Raw genomic sequence first — 6,719 nt, 5'->3', positions numbered from 1 at the left:
TTGTCCAGAAACGCCCTGGGCATGTTACTCCCCTCCTCAAAAATCTCCAGTGGCTACCAATCAATCTGTGCATCAGGCAGAAACTCCTCACCCTGGGCTTCAAGGCTCTCCATCACCTCGCCCCCTCCTACCTCACCTCCCTTCTCTCCTTCTACAGCCTACCCCGCACCCTCCGCTCCTCTGCTGCTAATCTCCTCACCGTACCTCGTTCTCGCCTGTCCCGCCATCGACCCCTGGCCCACGTCATCCCCCGGGCCTGGAATGCCCTCCCTCTGCCCATCCTCCAAGCTAGCTCTCTTCCTCCCTTCAAGGCCCTACTGAGAGCTCACCTCCTCCAGGAGACCTTCCCAGACTGAACCCCTTCCTTCCTCTCCCCCTCATCCCCCTCTCCATCCCCCCATCTCATCTCCTTCCCTTCCCCACAGCACCTGTATATATGTATATATGTTTGTACATATTTATTACTCTGTTTATTTATTTATTTATTTATTTTACTTGTACATATCTTTTCTATTTATTTTATTTTGTTAGTATGTTTGGTTTTGTTCTCTGTCTCCCCCTTTTAGACTGTGAGCCCACTGTTGGGTAGGGACTGTCTCTATATGTTACCAACTTGTACTTCCCAAGTGCTTAGTACAGTGCTCTGGACACAGTAAGCGCTCAATAAATACGATTGATTGATTGATTCAGAGAACTGATTGGCCACTTCACAACCAGCAGTTCTGGCTGCTTGCTGGCCAAAGTAAGGCCCCTCGAATCACTGAAAAATCAGTTAGGTGGAAGGCTAAGTCTGGGGCATTTGGGGGGAGCTAAGGACAGCTGCAGCAAATCACCACAGCTCTATCTCCCAGCCCAAATCATTCCCTCATGGGAGGTAAAGAGATTTAAAAGCATCTCAGCATCTCTGAGTACAGGTTTAGGTGGAGTCCAGGTGTTCTCCCCTACTCCCTCTTGAGAGCTACCAAACATGGAGAAGACTTGACTTCCTTGACTTGACTCTTGGATCACCCATTCTCTCTACCACTCAAACAATCGTATTTATTGACTGCTTACTATGTGCAGAGCAATGTTCTAAGAACTTGGGAGAGTGTCATACCAGAGAATTAGCAGACACATACCTTGCCCATTATGAGCTTATAGTCTAGATTGGGAGACTGACATTAATATGAACATGAAACTTTGGAGAGAAGGGTTATAGTGTGCATGTCTGCATTTTTGATCTAGTTATTGCAGTGTCCAGCATCCTCTTGATCAATAGTGGGGAAATTTCTCCTCAGAAAATCAACAGAAAAATCTCTTTTAACAAATTTCTCTATATACCAATAAATTAATTTGGTACTGAGGCATTTATTGTCATTTTCCTGCACGTTACCTCTTCCATGAAGAATTTCACTTCTGAATTTCTCACAATGTAGATTTAGGAGTTTAGCACGTGGCATATAACTGTATAAAACACTGCTGTCACCTCATCGATGGGCAGGGTAGATGTAGGTCACACACACACAAAGATAAAATGTACAATTTAGATGTTGGTCACACACACAAAGAAAAAATGTACAAAAATAAGAAAACAATAGTGATGTGGGTGGCACAAGTGGAGAGAGCTTTGCATCTCATCTCAGAACTGAGAGATTTCAGGGAAGCTAAAGTGAAAACGTGAGAGACAAGAAGTATTGCAAAGATTAAGATTCTCTGTAATGAAAACTAGAAGGCGAAATATTTTGGTGAACCCTAAGTGGGACAAGGGACTGTGTCCAATCCGATTTGCTTCTATCCAACCCAGCAATTACTACTGTGTTTGGAACAAAGTAAGAGTTTAACAAATACCATAGTTATTATTATTATCTATCCAGGTGGTCTGTTGGTTGCCTCTCTTTCCTGGTCCAGCCTGTGGATAGAGGCTCCTCATTGCTGGGAATTTCTAGACTGAGAGGGAAGACTTGGGGGACTTTCCAGCAGCAGCTGCCAATCACCTGGGGTGGCCCTGCCATTCCAAATGGCAGAGATAGGAAGGCTCTCTATTCTATGAAAAGCTTTCAAAGGAGGTACACCAGTCAATGAACCCCTTTTGTGAATTTCAGTGTTGGATGAACTGCTGGCATGTGTTTTCTCCACAGTAGGAATTCACCTTGCTGGTGTTTCCATCCCCAAGAGTCTCTTAAGAGTCTGAACCCCAGTTAGGCTCACATGGAAGGTGATAGATTCACTGGGGAACTGCAGAAATCCTCTCTGAACTCACAGAATAGACTTAGCATCAGGTAAAGTCAATTCAAATGATGCAACCTTGTAGGTTGTTATTGTTCAACACATATTCACAGGGTGCTGAGCCTTCTCACTGCCCCCCACGACGGGAGCTGATGTCAGAGTCTACATAATGAATGAATGCCACTTTTAAGGATGTAGTCAAGAACCGTTACAAGATGAGGCTTGTAATGACAAGAACAAATTAATCAAGGACACAGGTATTTTCCCAAAGAACTAGCCAAATTCATGTAAGGCTTAACCACTGCTTTTGGCATAAAGACCCTACCAGAAAGGGAGGTAAGAAATTCTACAGAGACTCAGAGCCCTAGATATTACAATAGGTCCCCACAGTCCTATAGCGGCAACTTTAAATGTCGTTCTGTAAGCGAAAGAAAAATCTGAGAAAGAGCAGTTTGAGAGTGGGGAGGGAGAGCTATTAACTCCAATTCTTTCCCTTTTTTGTGGCTATAAATTTGAAAAGAGGAAGTTCAGAATGTCCTCCCTGGTCTATTCATTGTTCTGTCTCCTTAATGAGCAAAGAGTTTTGGTGAACAGGATGTGAATTTCTACCACTAAGTATATTTCCCTGAGAAGATTTACTAAACTGAATAGCTGACTGCTGACTTTGTGGCCAGACGATCTGAATGTTCTGATTTAAGGGTATATTTTGCTTTTCATCTGTAAAGGACATTATCATGTGAAGAGTTAAGCAGAAAGATAGGATAAAGCCCCAATTCTTCAGACCCTTTCAGCATCAACACATCTAACGTAAGGTTTCCAGCCCTCCTGATTTTTACTTTGCATTCATATTCAAAAATACACATTTTCATCATTACTCTTTAATATCTTTGGTGATGTCTACAAATAGATTCTCTTCCTATAGCTCACAAAAATATCCAAGAATCTTTCTATGTCTTTACTTACATTCACTTGATATTGTCTTGAAATGATTCTTTTATAAACATACTGCAACTGAGAGCAGTATGGCCTAGTGGAAAGAGTATGGGATTGAGAGTCATATGACCTGAGTTCTAACCTTACTCTGCCACTTGTCTGCTGCATGACTTTGGGTAAGTCACCTCACTTGTCTGGGCCTTAGCTAATCTGTAAAATGAGTGCTAAGACTGTGAGCTTCACGTGGGACAGAGACTGTGTCCAACCTGATTTGCTTGTATCAATTCCAGTGGTTATTGTATTGCCTAGCACAGAATAAGTGCTTAACAAATACCACTATTATTATTATTATTAATCTTGGTCATGTCTCTTTGCTCAGCACACAATCTTGATAGCTTCCTAAATCCATTCTCATCTACCCACTGTCCACATTGAGACCTCTCTGAGTTTCCATGCTCCAACAGGGCTGATGTGCATTTGCCACCAAGGACCTAGGAAGCAGCGTAGCCCCTTGGATATAACACGAACTGAGAATCAGAAGGACTGGGGTTCTAATACTAGCTGCACTACCTAATTGCTTTGGGACGCTGGGCAAGGCATTTACCTTCTCTGTGCCCGAGTTACCTCACCTGCAAAATGAATATTAAGACTAAGAGCCCCATGTGGGACAGGGCCTGAGTCCAGCCTGATAAACTTGTATCTACCCCAGCACTTAGTACAGTGTTGGCACATCGTAAGTACTTAACACATACCTTTAAAAAGGACTATCAATCAATAAATCTGATTTATTGAGCCCTTACTTCTGCTCAAAACACTGTACTAACCACTTGGAAGAATACAGTATAACCATAAACATATAACAGTAACATTTCCTTCTAGACTGTGAGCCCGCAGTTGGGTAGGGACCATCTCTATATGTTGCCAAGTTGTACTTCCCAAGCGCTTAGTACAGTGCTCTGCACACAGTATGCACTCAATAAATACGATTGAATGAATGAATGAATGAATTTCCTGACCACAACCACTATTCAGGTCTTTTCTCAGACCTTGATAGTTTTTGAAGTTTGGTTACCACCTTCCAATGCTTTGTTTGTACCAATACCCACGCATTAAAAATTATAACAAAGACTTTAAGCTTGGCCCTACCACCAGTAGAAGTTGGAGAGGTAGCAATTATCACTCATCAATGGAAAGAGAGTCTGTTAGTTTACATTAAATTCTGAGTTTATTGTGTGTTTTATGTTTCTATGTGAGATTCCTGGGTTACCTACAATATGTTTCCTTGGCAGAATGTCTTTTCTTCTTTCTCTGGAAAATACATGACCACTGATCCCATAAGACGGAGGAAGAAACCTAAAGCTGACATGAGGAGAAATAATCTCAGAAGAGCATCAAGGGAATACAAAAGATTATTGGTTTCTTGTCTGCTAAACATTTGGTTTATTATCCTCTGCCCATTAGGATTTTAGAAGGTCTTGAACCATCACACTAATGCACTTTTCTCTTAGGGGGAATGTGAACGTGATTATCAGTTGGCATTTATGAGATGAGAATAGTCAGAATTACTGAGCTTCCTGTCTCTTGAAAAGGGCATTGAAATCAAACAGAGTGTACTCTGGGGATGATTGCATCGAATAGGCTCTGAAGATATTGACTATGTTCCCAACTCCACCACTGATCATTTAGGACACCTCTGGGTAAGTTCATTCATTCATTCAATCGTATTTATTGAGTGCTTACTGGGTACCGAGCACTCAATATAACAACCGTGAGCTTACAGTCTAGATAAGGAGGCAGATATTGATATAAATAAATAAATTACAGAAATGTACGTAAGTGCTGGAGGGCTAGGGGGTGGGGGACGAATAAAGGGAGCAAGTCGGGATGATGCAGAAGGAGTGGGAGAAGAGAAAAGGGGGACTTAGGGAAGGTCCCTTAAAGGAGATGTACCTTCAAAAAATCTTTGAACCGGTGGAGAATAATTATCCTTCAGATTTGAGTAGTTAAGTTAACCTGATCTGCTTCAATTTCCCACTGTGTGAATTGTATACAATACATACTTTCCCATCCCTCCCTGGGGTTTGGAGAAAATTGAAAAGATGATAGAGATATGGTACTTTGAATTCTGTTACTTGATCGTATCAAAGCAAAACTACCGAGATTCATCATTCTCTATGCTGAATCTGCAGCTCTCACCCGTGCCCTCGTCGACTACCCTGAGTTGTTGGGTAATAAAAACAATTTGACAGAATTCATTCTATTGGGACATACACCGAATCCAAAGATGTAGAAGGTCATCTTTGTTGTCTTTTTAATCATCTACATCATCACCATGGTGAGAAATGTAATCATTGTGTTAACCATAACTGCCAGTAAGACTCTGGACTACCACATGTATTTCTTTCTGGTCTATTTGTCTTTAATCAATGCCTGTTATTCTTGTGTCAACACACCTAAACTGATCAGCGACTCTCTCTGTGAGAAGAAAAACATCAGGTCTTTGGAGACCATTTTTTTTAGCAGGGCTGAAATTATTCTCCTCACAGTGATGCCCTGTGATGGTTACGTGGTGATATGTAAGCTGCTGCATTACATGACCATCATGAACTGGCATGTGTGTGGTGTGCTGGTGGGGGTCATCTGGATGGGAGGCCTGGTGTACACGACCATCCAGATTCTCTTCATGGTCGATTTACCCTTCTGTGGCCCCAACATCATCGATCATTTCCTGTGTGATTCTAACCCTTTGCTGAGCCTTGCCTGCACGAACACCCATACCCTCGACCTCTTTGTAGCCACCAACAGTGGGTTGATCTGTCTATTAAACTTTGTCATGTTGATGATTTCCTACATCATGATCCTGCACTCCCTGAAAACACACAGTAAAGAAGGTAGGAGCAAAGCGCTCTCCACCTGTGTCTCCCACATCATCATCATCGCCCTGTTCTTTGTTCCATGTACATTTATGTACATGTGGCCCACCTCCACCTTCCCCATGGATAAAACTATTGCAGCATTTTACATGATTATAACCCCTATGTTAAGCCCCCTCATCTACACCCTGATAAATGTCTAGGTGAAAATGCCCTCAGGAAACAGATGAATAGGTATCACCCTGTGAAAATGATGGTATTTGTACAAGGGAGGGAAGTGGTAAACATGGATTTCAGGTAACCTTTCTAGGAAAAATGTATAGGGCCTTCAAAGCTCAGTGAAGCACATGTCTCATATGTCTGTTGTATTTCCCAAGAGCTTGTTATGGTGTATTGCATTCAGTAGGCACTCAAGAAATGCCACTATATGAACTACTAGCAGATTTTCTTAGCTGTAGAGTTATTCATCCTCACTTCAGCTTAATTAGCAACCCTTACATGTTAAGAGCTGGTTTTGCTTCTACTACAGCTGCTCTCCTTCATCTTTTTATCCTTCTCTCATCTCGAATGAGAAGAAATGAGAGGAGCCTGCTCAATAGCACACTGTCAGATCTGTTCTAGTTTAAAGAATGAAGTAAATGTTTTTTAGCAACAATGTTGTCTTATTCCTAATGTCTTTTTCCTATAGCTTCATTGAAGGTCACATTG

Source organism: Tachyglossus aculeatus, chromosome 24 (assembly GCF_015852505.1).
Source record: "Tachyglossus aculeatus isolate mTacAcu1 chromosome 24, mTacAcu1.pri, whole genome shotgun sequence".
Taxonomy (NCBI): Eukaryota; Metazoa; Chordata; class Mammalia; order Monotremata; family Tachyglossidae; genus Tachyglossus; species Tachyglossus aculeatus.
The sequence above is the reverse complement of the archived record's forward strand: the minus strand, read 5'-3'. Positions refer to the sequence as shown.